The sequence below is a fragment of the Falco naumanni genome, chromosome 4, assembly GCF_017639655.2.
Source record: "Falco naumanni isolate bFalNau1 chromosome 4, bFalNau1.pat, whole genome shotgun sequence".
Taxonomy (NCBI): domain Eukaryota; kingdom Metazoa; phylum Chordata; class Aves; order Falconiformes; family Falconidae; genus Falco; species Falco naumanni.
In genome coordinates, this window is record NC_054057.1 from 2,578,022 (window position 1) to 2,594,817 (window position 16,796).

At 39.2% G+C, this 16,796-nt stretch overlaps 1 protein-coding gene across 2 annotated transcripts in view; it reads left to right on the forward strand.

The window, feature by feature from the left end:
- Positions 1 to 16,796, forward strand: part of ZNRF2 (zinc and ring finger 2) — a 60,235-nt gene that overhangs the window by 836 nt on the left and 42,603 nt on the right. The window lies entirely within an intron of this gene.

Genomic DNA, 16,796 nt, shown 5'->3' on the forward strand with positions numbered 1-16,796 from the left:
GGGCGCCTCCTCCGGCTCCCGGCCCGAGGTGGGACGGGTAATGAATCATCACTTTGGGGAGCGCGGCGGCTCCTCCAGGCTGGCGTCCGCCGGAGGGGGGCACGGTTTGGAGACGGGGATTCCAGGCCAGCGTTTCCTATTGTTTGTAACGAGAGCCCTGGAAGGGGGGGGGGGGGGGGGGGGCGCGCTAAGAATGAAACGAACCCCGCGGTGGGGACGGTGAGGAGGAAGCGCAGCCCCACCGGCCGGCGGCTTTAATAGCAGTAATCAGTGCCTGTGTAAATACTCTTGCCTACTACTTACATAATTAGAATTTAATTGGATCATGTGTCTCCGCCGTTTATTCTAAAATTGGACCAAACCCCTCTTTAGGTACTGATTAATATGTGGCTGATGCTTGTTCCTCTTTCTAAGTTCTCGAGTTCCCCGATCTGAAAGTCGATTAAGAAAAACAGAAGTTAAAGTAAGTTTCTCTGTTTATTTTCTCCCTAAGAGGCGAGGGGAGCCCGACAGCTGTCGGTGCCGCTGGAGTACGGGCTTGCCGCACCGCTTCCCCATCGTCTGGTGTAGTCTTGAGGATGGCCGTATGTGCTCTTGAGGCAGGAGAAACGCTCAGCTAAACTCTGAGTTAACCAAGAAGCTGAGGCCCTTTAAGGGTTATATTAAACGTGGAGCAAGTTGTCTCCCCACCACCAACCCCCCCCACCCCTCCTGTGATACAGAGGTGAATAGGGCTAGTATAGGACTTGCTTTTTACTACCTGTGTTCTTTACCTTAAAGTTAAAAATCTGCCTGTAAGTTGCCAGCTCCTTTCAAAGTTGCTGACTACTTTTGATACTCCTTATTCTAAAGGAATAACCTTTAGGTCATTGTTTGTATGTCAAACATGAAGGTGCAAGGTGACTTTTTAAATGGATTCATTCTCTTGATAATTCTAATGCATGTATTATAACCTGTCTAAATACTAGCCAGCTTCCCCAAAAGCTTTCTTTTGGAAAAGAGGGGGCTGATGTAAAATTTCTAACCTTCTGTATACTGGTTAATCCGTTTGTGAGTACTATTTGTAGCAGGCTGGGCTTTCTTTTCTAAAAAGCGACCTGTTTTTAGCCAAAGCAGAGTTCTTTTCAGTGCAACCCTCACAGGGTGCACAAGGTTTCTGTCCCGTGGCCTGCCACCTGTATGTTGTTGGTTCATTGACCTGAAGACTGCATCACTGTTACTTCCTAGATGTAAAACTGCCTCCTCCCAGCACAGTGGTTGAACATTAACAGAAAGCTGTCAAACCCTACTGTAATAAAGGAAGAAAATAAGAAAACTTAACTATTCTCATAGTGGCAAGCTGCTCAATGGGAGTGCTTTGTTGCAAGGATGCTCGCTGTACCAACCAGGTAGCTTGTGGGGGAAGAAGGTGCATGCGTTTCTCCTAGTGATGAAAGGATGCCCTGTCATGGAGTATTGTGCAGTTTGTGCTACGCACAAGGGAGTCATTAAAACATGTAGCCAGTTGTTGGTCAAAGGTAAAACTTGGTTTTTTTCCTCCATGCTTAAACATGGTCTTGCAACCTGTCTTGCTGCCAGGAGGGAATGGATTAAATGTAAATGCAGCGATGAGGATCAGTAACCTAGGAAACTGTTCATTCAGATGCAGAAAGGTCTCTTCAGAATAACTCTGAATTTGATCATACTTTTCTATGGCATGTGATAATCTATTAATTGCTGTGCTACACCATCTTTTGTCTTTTGCGAGTCTCTGAAACTGGCATATTAAAGAGGATAGAGACTGAAATGATGCAAAGCTTGTTGGGTTTTCCTATGCAAGAAGAGCGCCAGGAGAGATACACTGTCTTAATCTTACTGGCTAATAAATAAGGAATGCCACGTGTTAGGAGTTTGAGTAGCAAGTTTTAAAATACACTGTTCTTAAAGCGGTCACAAGATGGTCCTGAATCTTGTTGCTGCTTCTCTTCTAAAAATCTTGGTATTTCTGATTGGGATGAGTAACTTTAATCATACACTGCAACACCTGTGAAGAAGGCCTCACTTGAAACATTATTCTTTTTCTCAATTTAAATATTCCGTGATATCAGTGATAAATTACTCCATATTATATTGAATGTTGGCATCCTTGCTTAGTTGTATGCTGTGTCTTTTCTTGATTTCTTGTTAATACCTAGGTGCTTGGAACAAGTAGCACCACTGGAGATCATACATTAGCAGTATCAGCGTGGTGAAAAATAACTTGAAACATTGTTTTTGTCCTGATGGTAACGAGCTCAAGCTTGTCTAGGTGTGGTATCTGGCATTTATCTTGTGTATCATAAGCATGCTTGAAGTCCCGTCCCTTGTTTTGTAACTTGCAAATTAGCCAAATTGCTTCTTTTTTTATCTTGAAAACTACTGAAATTGATTTGGAGGATTAGCATAGCAATTCCCTGAAAATTAAAAAAGATCAAGAATAACTTCCATAAGTTCAACTGAATCTCCAGCTATTTATGTTTTTAGGCATACTGCTTTGGCTTCATCAACCAGTGACATGTGGGTGTTGCATTTGTTAAATTACTGTAATTAATTTACTATTAGTGAATTATACTCCATTGTCACTTTTACTGAGCAGCTTTGCATGCTGGAGTAGTGTATAAATATTAACTCTCTAACATACTTAAATCCATACTATGCTTGTTAATATGCCATTTGAATGAGAATATAAAAAGTATTATGTTATTGTATGCTAATGTATCGGAAAGTATGATCAGGTATTTTCTATGTTCCTTTAATAGGAACTGTAGGAACAATAGCCTTTCCTGACTGTGAGGGTCTGACGTTCCTGTCTTAACCTCAGGCTAGTGCACTATTTTGATCGACGTATAATGGAGTAGCTAATGCTATGGAACCTTACATCTCATCTCAGGGAGAGTTCAATTCACTGAATAACTGGGCCCTTGGGCTCACAGAAGAGGAAAAAAAATACGTGTGTTTAACTTTGTGCTGCAAGTGTGTCTGGAGTAGGCTTGGAGTACTAAGCAGAGCGAGACCCAAATTCCCTAAGATCCTATGGCACTCCCAGATGCAGAGGTCAAACCTGTGCATGACGTTCAAGCACTTTCTTGCAACACAGTGTTAAGTATCGCTTTAAAGGAAGCTGGAAACACTGTTATTGGGGAATTTTGACCCGTTGTTTCCTGCTCTGTTCATCAGTGAATGGGACTTCCCCTCTCTCCCAACCCCAAAGTAAATGTTCTTACCTTCTGTTAAAAACAGTGTGTAGAAGAGTTGGCACTGAGATCCGCAGTTATTTTTTCCATTGTGTTTTTAGGTGGTAAGTATCCCTGTGTAGACTGTCAACACTGCACCAAAGCTAGGGCTGTAGTTACAATCTAGGTTGTTTCTGTCAATGATGCTTGCAGCCTTGATTCAGCTAAAAATGGAAGGTCTTGTAGAATTTTCTTGCTTTGGGTAACTAAGTGATGTGCTACTTCCCTCACTGAAAATGTTGACGCCTCCTCAGAACCCACTTCATGTTTGTAATCCTGTTTCTGGGTGATCGGAACAGGGAGAATTTTCAGTGAAAATACCTAGTATAAGTATCCTTCTGGTGTTCAAATTTAAATCTCTTAATGGGAATGTTGTTATAGGCCAAGAATAAAGCCTTTAAATATTTTTTTTTTGTCTTCAAAAGTCTGTTAGGGAAAAGTATGTAAAAATTCAAGTAAAGATAGCAGAAATGTTACGTATCGAGTCTTATAAGTTTCCACATCAGTTCTTCGTTCACAGACTCGCAGAATGGTCAGGGCTGGAAGGCAGCTCTGGAGATCATCTAGTCCAACCCCCTGCTAAAGCAGGTTCACCTACAGCAGGTTGCACAGAGTCGTGTCCAGGTGGGTTTTGAACGTCTCCAGAGAAGGAGGCTCCACAACCTCTCCGGGCAGCCTGTGCCAGGGCTCTGTCACTCTCAAAGTAGTTCTTCCTCACATTCAGATGGAACTTCCCACGTTGCACTTTGTGCCCGTTGCCCCTTGTCCTGTCGCTGGGCACCACTGAAAAGAGCCTGGCCCCATCCCATTAAAGTTGATAGAGCAGAAACTGTAAAAATATTATACAAAATCTCAGATTGTGTTATATACAGTTTCATATGATGCATGTCTAGACAGATTTTAAATATATAGTGTTGTCAGATACAATTGTTGACAGCTTTCAGGCCTATGTCAAGACTTGGGGTAATAATTTGGAGATTAAGTTGTGTCTGTTCAACTCGATTAGGAGAAGGAAGTTTATTACATTCTTCTCGCACCAAATAATGATCAGGCTTTTTTATAAAGTACTTTACTGTGCAGGATTTATCACCAGCTACTGAATATACATAACACAATATGGGTAGAACCTTCTAGGTATGTTATAGTAGCATTTGTTTGTAATAATAGCTGGTAGAAGTAATGAATGAATTCTTCATTCTGTAGAGGAAGGTTCACAAAAGCCTCAGGTTATAACCTAACTGACTTGGTGATTGTGGGAAGTAGTTATCAGTACAAGAATGATGTGAAGTCTCGGAAAAGAAACTTTTTAGACACCTCTCAGACTGCCTAAACAGCCACATCTTGTTTTGTTTTCCATCTGATTTGTTTAGTTATATGGTACGTTTGAGTATGTTCTCGAGGTTCTCTTCATCCTTCTCATACCTTTTTTGGAGGGAATACAACTGTCTTTTGGTCACTCTCTTGCCCTTCTCTCCCAGTGCCACAGAAGTACTATTGCTTTAAGAAATTGTGAAACTCTTGAACACTTCAATGCTGCTCCTGTTTTGCTTAAGCCAAAGTTGTAGCTCTGAGGTCTTTGCCCCCTGACTTGGGAGAAGTGTTGGGAAATGTGCTTTGCAGTGAGACTGTTGGGATGCCCTCTGTGTGTGAATCACATTAAAAGCAGTGAAATTTGCTATTGCAATTTGAGCCTGTATGCCTTGATATACTGCTTGACGTACTTTCTCTTCCTGACAGTTGGAATTTTTTTTTGGTGTTTGAGGAAGGCCGGTGAACCTTTGATACAATATATGTTTCTCTAAATTACTTCCTAACCATTCAGAATGAGGAAAGAGTATAAAGATTTAGTCCAATAAAAGCTATAACTTTTCCATACAAATCGTGCCTTGCTTTAAAGTTACAATAACATTTTTCTGTTATTTGCTGTTATGAATACAAAAATTCCTATGTGCATTTTCAGATAGTTTTGCTGTTGCAGTTCATAGGTCTTACAAGGTGCAGAACAATGAAAGCTAAGAGACTGTCTCTGCTTTGGTGTTTTGATTTATTTCTTTTTACTTGGCTGCACCAGTGAAACACAATCATATCCATGTTTGTCCACTTTGGAAAAATGAAAGCAGTAACAGCGAGAGGCTGGCTGAGGTCTGCTGTTTGTAGAAGGTTAAAATGGAGACCGATCTGAAAGCTGAGAGAAATATGTGTCTGTACATGTAAACGTAACTTCACAACAGCCGCAGATATGGGGAGGAGATAGACGTGTACCTCATTTTCTCTTCGGTGACACCAATGAGCTGACTCCAAAGTGAGAGAGAAGAGTCACTTCTGAAATCTCTGAAGGTGCAGGAGGTTTTAGAAATGTATTACCATTGCATTAACCAAACTACAGATTGAAAGATCCAGCGTGCTAGGAATGCAGTCCAAGGATAAATCTATCGATAAGGAGTTTCAGAAGAGCTGTTCTGACAGATGGGTTTGAGGAACCTGATCTCTTTCCAGGGTCTCAGTCTTGCTGTGTTTAGCGGGCTCTTCTGTTGTTCCCCCATACATACAGCGAGCAGCATACAGGTCCTGGCTGGCAGCAGAGATGTAAGCTCCCCTAAGGAGGGGACAGGGAAAAGTATCAAAAAATCCAGCACCACCACCCACCTGCTCCAGCTCAGCCAGGAGAGTGCTTTTAGTCTCAAATGTTAAGTGTTTGGACAAATGAGCTAAAATAACTGTTTGGATCTTCTGGTAGTACTAGTGAAGCCCCGGGAGCTGTTTTGTTGCCTTCAGTTGGAGACAGGTCTTTGTGATAATGAGAGGATTGAAGCACTGGAGTAAAGACTAAAGTGAGTGGTAGAGGATCTTTGGAGGCCGCCTTTTTCTTCTCTTGCCTGGTAAACAAAAGGGGTTAGGAGAAGTGAAATAATAAAAATGGCAGCACTGCATTTAGGGGAGAAATGTAAACAGTTAACAGACTGAAGAAAAGGAAGCAGCCTAATTGTAATGGCATATATAAATATTTCTTTTGGCTATCAAGACAGCGATAATACCTGATTGAGCATTTGCAGTGCCAGTTCAAACAAAGGCCTTCCCCTTTAATGTCTTCTGAATACCTGTCCAACCCTGATATCCTGACAGTGTGCCTCTCCTCACGTTCTCTCATATAATTGCAGACTAGTCTTCAACAACCTCCCAAGTAATTTCTTTGTCTTACAAAGAAAGCCTTTTGTAGCTGCTAGAAATTCAAACCTATTTTTAAAAGACTTTGTCTACCCATCTGTTTGGGTAAGTTCACTCGTATTCTTGCCAGCTGCTCGTGGAAAACTTCATTGTGTAAATGTTCTTGATTTGCTGTCGTAGCCTTACATGAAACTTAAGTTTTGAATAATGTTATGAAGATTTTTGAGTAGGTTTTCCCTTCTATTTGCAGATGCATGAACCAAATCTATATTTTTTCAAGCTTTTTTCTGCTGTCTGCTGCTCGTTAATGGTTTAATTATTTTCAGGAGAGTTGTATGGTCATTTCTACAGATTGCATTCATTTACGATGGTAATGGAACATGCTGTTCTTGCAGATGTTTAATGCATGAAAAGAAACAGTAAGAAACCTCCGAGTGCTCTGTGTTTCTATTTTGGAATATCTTTAAAGACCTGCATCTTACCAATCAAAAGAAAACAATTTGTATAAAAAACACAGTTACCTAAGTAAAACCAGAACAGCACTTCTTAAGCATCCAGGAAAGTGGTTTTGCTGTCTACTCTCTGGTTAGATATTTCCTAAGCAAGTGCCTATGTTCCCACTGCCACCTTTCCTTGGTAAATGATCATCGTGACCTTCATAAGGATGTCTCAGTGTGCATCCAGAGCTCTTTGTCTGTTGTTTGGTAGGCTGCAAGTTCCTGACACTTGCAAAAATGTGAGGGTAAGCCACAGAAAAAAATGAGGCTGGTTCTCGCTTTCACTCAGGGCACGCTTCTGTTTTCTGCATGGAAATTGCATACTGTTGACCCAGAGACATCAGGAAGCATGCAGGAAAATCTTGTAGGGCTCATGATGCCTGCCTGCCAAACAGAATATGAATTGTTGTGTGGGATTTGACTCCATTACTCTTAGTCATCTTTAGGAACTGAGCTACCTGGGTGTTGTTTTCTTCCTTGTCTGCTCTGTCTAAAAATCAGACCACCAGAGACTGTGAATAGTCCCCAAAGGGTGGGTGTGCTGCATACCATTGTGGATATTTTTAGTAGATTCTGTTTGCTGACTGACTCGGTGTGCTATAAATACAGAGTTCTCATCTGGCATGCACTTTGCATGTCTTCTAGTAACTTACAATAAATTAACCTAAGAATATTGGCAAGTAATAAATAAACTGTTGCAATTTATTTGGCTTTCCATATGAAGTGTCATTTATATAAAGCAATTATTTAGCAATATTTGAACTGTAAATGGCTTTTAAAACTAGTGGTGTTCCAAAACACTTCCTAGTCAGGCTCCCATAATTGGTCCCCATGTCAGATTGATTTATGCTGCAATTTCATTATGGTTTTAAAAATTGAAGGTGGAGTGTTTAGATAGGAGAGGTTAGTTGAGCGTCTGGAGTAGTATCAATACTAGTAAATTATATTATTTGTTATGTCAGTACTAGCACGTTGCCTGAACATGCCTAAAGGCTATTCTGTGGGGAAAAATTGAGCTTTAGTTATGATTCTCCTGGATTATTTTTTTCATAAAGCATAGGTGTCTATACATTTGCTTGAGTTGAAATATGGTTAAGGCACATATCGCATTTTTTAAATCATGAGGACTCAATGCAAAAAGGGGAGAGACCCATGTCTTATTAAAATACAGATGTATCTGTCGTTGAGTATTGAATTTGATAGAAAATTGAAAGATGGGTTCTTGCTGAATTGCGCTGAGCGTAACCTAAGTGCAGTTCTTCTGTACTGCTAAAATGAAAACTGTCATAGTGTACACCAGCAGACGTGGCCTTCATGAAAGAAATTTAAAACTGGTGAAGTTCTCCATGTGCAGTGAAAGGTCTGCCTGGAAGTGCTTTCTGCATATTGCCTGAACACACGACAGTATTTTGAGAATCTTAAAAAAATTCTTTCATAATGAAATCTGGACCAATCTGGTGATAGTCTTTCAGAAAACTTACAAAATAAACTGTCTTCTTGCCAACAATCCTAGATAGTTCCCTGAAAGTCATGTTGCTTTTGAATCCTGACTTCCTGCAGCTCTCAGGAGTTTTACTTCTTGTGGACTGAAGACCATCACCCCTCCTTGATTCTTGAGCATGAATATGGATTGAAGTTCCAGTATGGGGAAGAATCTAGCCTGTCTTGAGAAAATGCTGTGGCCCTACCAAAGAGAGCAGAGCATCATCAGCTAAGCAAGTTTCGGAGAGATAATGGTGGACAATCTCCAGAATATAAAGAACAGTGACAGTAGTAAAGTGCAGTTCTGTATGTCATTTAACTGCTTTCACCATGAGGCAGTCCTCTTTCTTCTCATTGTCTTTTCTGCAGCAGTACGGATGACTAGAATAGCCTAACGTGCCAGACTTCAGGACTTGCTGTCCATTTTCTTGGGTGTTTTTCTGTCCGTTGGGAAGAATTAGTTTAAAATCACACACCTGCATTCTGAGTATTGGAAGGGATGCTATGCTTGTACAGCAAGCGGCTCAGGGCTCCTGTAGTCTTTTAAACTGGGTAAGTGTGATTCATCTTCAGAGGTAATTTTGATGAAGTATCCTGAAAGGTAGTATTACTGAGTTCAGGTGTGAAGTGCCCAAATACAGGGTTACCTATGCAACTCTCATCTGGAGGTTTTTAATTTTCTGGTGTTGAGATTTTGCAACCTTAATGATCAAGTAGGGTTGCTTTGAGTGTTTGGGTTTGGTTTTTCATCCCCTTATCCATGTGGCTGTATCTATTAGAGATAGTCAGATCTGTGTGGATACATACTTGTTGGATTTCTCTTTTGGGAGTACTAGTAAATATATGACAAGTACATTGAGTTCAAAACAAAATAAAAAAGACCCCACTTTGTTATAGCTGTATCAATCTATTAACAAATTACAATTCCAAAATAATAAAACACAATTGTAAAACTAATTCTATATTTTTAAACTGCTGTGTAAAGAAATAAAATACCTGCTCCACCTGTGCAATAGAGCCATAAGACTGTCGGTGGCTGAAGAGAAAGGATCTGCCAGAACAGCATGGGAATGAAAACAGCATGAAATTCACATGTGTGAAAGGGCAGCATGCTATCAAAGAAACACCCTTTGGATATCTAATTCAGCTGTCCTAACACTGGGATACTAGATGATTAACATTTAGAAACTAGATGACAAGTGTACTGGCTTTGCCTTGCTTCTTAAGGACTGAGTTCTATTACTCTTCAGTTAGCTTTCACTGTGTGTTCTACAGCTCAGCCTTGGATTAGTTTATATCGGAATGTTTCGTATCTGTGAATTCGTGTGTTTTGTAAGCAATAACATTTTCAAAGACAGATGATACTGGGCTTTTTCATAACCATGGATGTGAAAACCCAAAGTGTTTAGAATGCTTTTGAATTAAAATACAATACTGAAACTGCTTCCAATTTGGAGGAAATACAGATTCCATTGCTAGCATAATAAAACATGTGCTAAAATAAACCTTGGTTTTCACACACTTGATAAGACCAAGATCCAGTGATAGTGTGCAGCTAGGGAGTGGAGGAAGTGTTCCTTGGAAATGTGAGACTAGCTCTGCTGCAAACAAAGAAATGCAAATAATGTGTTTTATGTTGTACAAAGTGAGGGGGATGATGTGTTCAACCCAGGTTATTCTCCTTTGTGTCTCCACTGTGCCTCTCCAGTTGTAAAGCACACAGTTGTGTTCAGCTGATGGTCAAAAGGAAATGGACACATTTGGAGCTGGAGGGCAAGAGTTCCTTCTAGCGGGCTGGGTGGGCGTATGTGAATTCCCTCTACAGGTGTGCAGGCAACTAACCTTTTAAATGTATTTAATGATTGCATACTTGGCTTTAAAGCTTTATTCAGAAGAAATGTTCAGAAGAGTTTTAAGTTCAGATGATGTAATTCCATCACCTTAAACAGTTTAATATGTTAAGGAGATCCGTTCATTTGTGAGAAGTAGGCTTCTCACTTATTAATTAAGCTTTACGAAGACCATTTGAGCCAAGAGCAGTGCTGAGATTGTTCCTATCCACACAGATAAGGCGAGTTTATGCTGTCGTGGAACCTGAGGTCATGGAGTGGTTGTCAAAAGCATTCCAGTTTTTAGATTCTGGCCAGTATTGATTCTCTTTTAGGGATTGGCTAGCTGTAATCTTTGATCAAGGTAGTTTTGACTACAGGCTAAATATTTGTTTAAAAAAACCTTTAAAATATTTGACCTTGTTTTTTTTATTTATTATTAAGTGACAGAACAAAAAAAATTCCAGGACCTCTGCTGCAGCTCTTGCTTTTAGTAATACTAGAAAAGTCAGTAGGAATTAATGTCTTTAACTTCTTCCAACTCATGGAAAAAAATAATACTCTTAGCAGTCTTTTATCAATGCCGAATATGAATTGCCTTATATTTGTTGTAACACATGGCAGTCTTTCTCTGCAAAATACTTGCTTATGTGTGGCTGTTGCCTGATTTTTTAGTAGTGGGTTAATGATACTGACCTCCATTTTAGCTGAATTTTAATTTACCGATGAAAATACTGGCATACAGATTTTGTATTTTATCTTGGTATTTTATTGATGAAAAACACTTACTCGGCAGCAAAGCTAGAAGCAGCCAAAAGCATCCAAAAATGAAGTGGATCCCTGTTGAAGTATACTGGAGGAGTGGTTCTCGTATTTTGCTGTCCACAGGTTGTTCCTTCCATCTCTGCCATTCTACCCGTTGTTCATTAGTTAACTAATGAAAGTGGCAGGGTAGTGTGTAGGTGTAGTGTGGTATTGAATGAGGGTGTAGCATGGTATTCAATGGTGTTGGCTTTTCAAATCTGAGAAGCTATGCAGCCAAGTTGTTGGTTTGGTGGTGTGTCTGGATTGCTAATTATGCTGAGAAACAGGGTGCTGGGTTAGTGTAGCTATACAGCCTTTTAATAATGAAACTTACTCCAGCTACAGCTCTGATATAATGGGCTGAGTATGGGAGACCTGAAGATATTCTGGTCTAGATGAGATGACATCAGTTTGGGGACTATTCTGATTTTTCCCCTTGTTTTGCTCAACAAATAGCTTGCAGGTTAAGTATGCTGAGGGGATGCATAATTTGCATAATTCCTTGAGGAAGGCTCTTAAATGCTTGCAAGCAGTTAAACATCTCTACTTCTATTTAGCTATAATATTTGTAAAATGTTCTGCATTTTACAAAGTGCTGCAAAATACCAATTATAATATGCATCTCTAGGGACTTTTTTGTCTTTTTTTTTTTTTTTTTTTTACCTTCCTTTCCCATCATTAATTTGGACTAGTTCTGGGCCATTCAACAGCTGTGTCCCATGGCAGCCTAATTCTAATTGTAAAACTTTGTTAGCTGTAGCATGCAAACATTCTTTGGAACGTTTGAAAAAAAATATTTGTATTTTGTATTCAACACGTGGCTGGCCTGACACTATCCACAAAGATGCAAAATTAAAAAGAGTGAAAAACATAAGCAACCCAGGAAACTTTAACCTCAAGGGAAATCCTCTGAAGAGGATGCTGTATTTGTAAGCAAGGGAGAGGAGGACAAGGAGTCCTTATGGAATGGTGGTGTTCAGTGTATTACTCTTACTTAGAGGGAATCTGGATGCTCAGATATGTGTGCAGATACAATTGTTTTCCCACCTCTTGAAGTGTGATCCTGTGACACACTAAAGCTGTGCGTGCCTAGCTTATTGAGAGCCTCTCGTTTTTTCTTCCTTTTCTCTGCCCTCTTGCTGTTTTCTGTGTGGATGAATCACCTTACTCACAACACCTGTATTAGTAACTGAAGTGCTATTAGAAACAAAAATAAATATGCAGAAATACTGATATAGCTGTTTCTTAAAAATGTTCCTTTAAAAAATAAATAAATCTGTGTCTTAGTTTAGGACTCTTCTTTTTTTTCCTAGAAACACTTTATTTTGGGTATTATATTTACTTGGGATTTTAAGTTATTTATCCTAGTTTTATCTAGTAATAGTTATATCTGTAGTGATAATGTAGGGGTAAAAACTGAAAAGAAACACTGAAATAGATAATTAGCTCTATACAAAAGAGAAGAGAGGCCATTTTGATGAAATTCTTTATTTTAGGCTATTTATTTTTAGGTAGTTTCATGTCTCCAGTTTTTCTGACTCGCACTTCCCCAAATTTGGAAATTGTGATGTACATTTTTCTTTTTGTTAGTATTTTGAAGCATGCAGAAGTTAAAACTGGTTAAGCTTGCTTCCTCAAAGATCTAACCATGTAAATATGCTGTGCATATAGCACAAGGCATTAAAACCTGGAAGTTAAATGTCAACATATTAAACGCTAATCCTTTCGGGTTTCTGTTTATGCCTTAAAAAATTTGTAAACTTACACGTGGAATTTCATATAGTAGTAGGAGTCTAAGAAAAGCTTCAAGTCAGTACCTTGTTTTTCCTGCATTTTCTCTACTGTAGTTTCTCTGACATGTTTAGCTTTGTGCTCCTTCAGGCAGTGATGACAAATGTACTAGTTACAATGTTTTTAAGCTACTGGTACAGCTAAAACACTATGAGGACAGCTTCGCTGAAGTCAGTGAGTCTTGCAAGGGCAGAACTCTTGTTATACTTACACATCTGCCTTGAAGACCATAGTTGCATCTGTCAGGAATTTTCATATATAACTGACAAGGACTCCTTCCTCTACTGAAGGAGCAGAGCTCTTTCTGTAATCTCAGTATTCACATCTTTAAATTGTTAGATTTATAGCCCTCTGGAGAAACTCCTAAACGGCAAGCTAATTTTAATGGTGCTTTCTTAACTGTGAAAGTCAGTGAATGGTACGGCAATTGAACCCTGTAATTGAGGATTAAGAATATCACCTTAAGTACTTGTCTGTAGAGGGGTAGGTATAGAGGAGAGATACTTTGTCAGTTACTGCTGTATCCAATACTTCAGCACTGCATTCTCCTTTCTCACACTGTTGGAAAACAACAGGCCTTGCTCTTGACATTATAAATGAATGTTTATGATTATTTTTAGGCTAGTAGGCATACAATATCTTTTCTTCACAAAGCTTTACACAAAAGTGGTTACAAGAACACGTTTATTTCTAATGAGTGATGTGTGGGTGAAAATCTCTTTGCTCATGATCATAGCACTTGAAGGGACCTTGAGGTTAACAGTTCCTTCCCAGCATGGAATGTGGGGTCAGCTGGGTTTAGCCTGTTCCAAGCAGATGATGTTTATCTATTCTTTATTAATTTCTTAATGGAAAATCATCTATTTCCTTGGGTATTTTATTTTGACAACTAATTTTGCCATTGGAAATGTTCCTTATAAGCAAATTACTTAATTTCACAATTGATTTCCAAATTTGAATGCAGAAATTTGTGATTGATGCATTTTTCTTAACAGTAGTTCTTTCTTCATTACAAATGTGAAGGGCTCTTGTTTCCTTTTTAATTGTACTTGACTCTTTCTAGCTATTAGATATGATTTCAACATGGAAATGTAACTGAAAGAGCATTTATTGCACTATTACAGTTTAGTATATCTCAGTTTTTATATTTGCTTACTTCGAATTAGGCTTGTAGAAGGCTCTGATTCACTAGATGTGCCTGACAAAAAAAAAAAAGGGCTAGAGTGGTAATGAAGCAGACAACATTTAACAATAAAGTAACTGTCTTAAGTGTAAGTTGCTGTTCCTGTCAGTGACTGCCTAGCCAGATTCAAGGATAGATTGATAAAACAATTAATTAAAAGCAGACTTATGTAGAGAGTTCTCTGTTACTACCATTTGTGTTAGCTAGTAAACTTGAAGCAACTTCTTCCTTTATAAACAAGCAAGCCAGCTGCAATTATTCTTTAAAACTCAAAGCACCTTACTGGGCTGTGAACAACCTTTCTATAACACAGACAAAAGTACATTTGTGACTGTGTATACAAATTGGCACTAGTGCTGTATAAATAGAGGAGCATTTCAGGTTTGTGTGGTTTTTTGGTTGCGGTGTTTGGGTTTGGTTTTTTTTTTTTTTATATTTGCATATTCCTCATCATCCTTTGCACAAACTGAAATTAGTATCTTTGTGTCTTTAAGCTATGAATCTTGCTTTCAGACCATTAAAAAAAACATTAAAAGGTCTCGATTCTGGCCTGGCTGCAGAAGACAGACTTCATTTATTAATAGATCTACTTGTGTCGTTGTGGTATTTAGCTAACTGCACTTAATAACAGGATTAACAAAAGACGAATAATCGAGGACGAGTTGTTCAGTGTTCAGTGCACACTCTGTAGAAGCCCAACGGAGGAAAACCCGAAGCGCCGGGCCAGCCGCGCCAGGCGGGAGCTGTTCAGCACCCGCGCCCTGGACAGCTCACGGGAGGCCTCCTCCGCGGCCGCTGCCCCCGCTGCCCCGCCCGCCGCCGTCCCGAGCCGGCAGGTGAAGCAGGGTACCTTGCAAGAATAGTGCCTTTCGCGGTGGCCCGAAGCTTTCTGGCTGGGCTGCTGAATTGTATTTAAAAGATCAAGAGTTTGTGAGAGACTTTCACTTGTCCGGGTTCCCAGCGGTACAGAAAGCAGCTTGACAGCCTTGAGAGTAGACCAGATGGATTTCCCCTCGAAGGCTTTTTGTAACTCTTTCTAAATCTGACTCATATACCTACCATTCCTATGTGTTCCTGTTGGGTTTCTTTGGTTTGGTTATCTGGGGCTTTTTTTGTGTGTGTTTGTTGTCGTGTCTTATCGCCCCCCCCCCCCCCCCCCCCCCCAATCTGACTTGGGTTTCAGAAGCTCAATCTTCATCTATTTGTTCACTTTTATCCAAGAAATAGATTTCTTGTCACAGCTTTCCCAAACGTGGTAAGCTAGCTTCCTTGTTCTTAGTTTCATCTCTGTTATTTGTTCTTTCATGTTGTTTAAGGACTTTCTGGAGCTAGTTCTCATTTTCTGCTAAAACTTTTGTTAGTCTTGTAGTTTCAACTGAACTTCCCTGCTTGGTTCCTTCCAGTAAGTGGAAGTAGAAAAAGAAAATGGAGGTTATACAGATCCTTTCTGTTGTCACGCTGCCTGTTCAGTTTTCTTTGACACTATGTGACACCACTTTTTAAAATGAAATTATTAAAATATTTGACCTTAAGTGATTAAAAACCTGGAGAAACTTCTGATATGTTTTAAATTAGTATTAAAGATGCCTTGAGCAGTAGGAGGCTCACTGAAAGATTAGCTTTTTGAAATAACGTTAGTCTTTCTTGACAAGAGGTTAAAATCTAGAAAGCAGTATTCTCAAATATTTACTTTTGGAAAGGGATAGTTATGCATCTAGTAATGCTGAGGTAACAAGATAAGATCCATCTTTTGTGTGGAGGAAAAAGAACAAAACATGTAAATAATTAATTTCACTTACTGGCTTTCAAAGCCAAGATGGAAAACACAGTAATACTTTGATTCATGTGTGAAAACAGGGTTTGTAAATACTTCAGTGACCTTTTTCCTTTCTTTTTATGACCCTGCTGCAGAGAGCTATGTGGTTTGAATATTTTTTTCCCTATCATTAAGTGAAGTTTATTTAAGATAGTATGTGCTTTTTTTCCTACTTAACTGTTATCTTTTTACAAATGTCTTGCAGGATTTTCCTTAGGGGTGGGAATCCTAAGTAAATTTTATTTCCATTTTGTACTGAAGACCTTTCAGTATACTACCATACCATTATGCTAGGTTCTGTAAGAACATCAGCAGCTTTATTCAGTTTGCTACAAAGCAAATATAAAAGGAGGCCACATGCATATCTTACACTCCTTCCCTACTGGAAGAAATAAAGTGAATTTCAAGAGGGAAACAAAATAAACGTGTTTTGATTTTCAAGTGTTAGAGTACATGCGTTTCAATTTCTAAATGAAAAATGGAAATACCATCATCAAACAAAATTAACATTAGAGTTTCCTTAATGTCCTGGAAAAGCTGTGTTTCAAAATTGGTTGTCCCTAACTTACGGGTAACTTTGCTTTGTTTGGGTTGGACCTCTGCCGTATATCTGGGAACTGTGGCAAGCTATTGGGTAATTTCCAGGGTTGCATTGCACTTTTCAATGTATTTTTTTCTCCCCTTAAACTTGCTTCATTGGAGAGATGATATATAACGTGATTTTATTTATAGGTCAAAGGTTTTTACTGAAGTCGCATTCTAGAAGTTATTCCCCTGGCATTCTGATTTCATAGGTTTGGTATAAGAACTGTTTGTTCCCTGAGTACAGAAACAACGGAGATAGGATAGTAAATGAAACACTACTCATATTTGCTTGGATGGGGGGACACATGGTTGGGGGTTAGATTTATTTAAATTTACATTTAAATAAATCTAAAACCTACTTTAACAGATTAGCCAGTGCGAGACAAAAGCTGA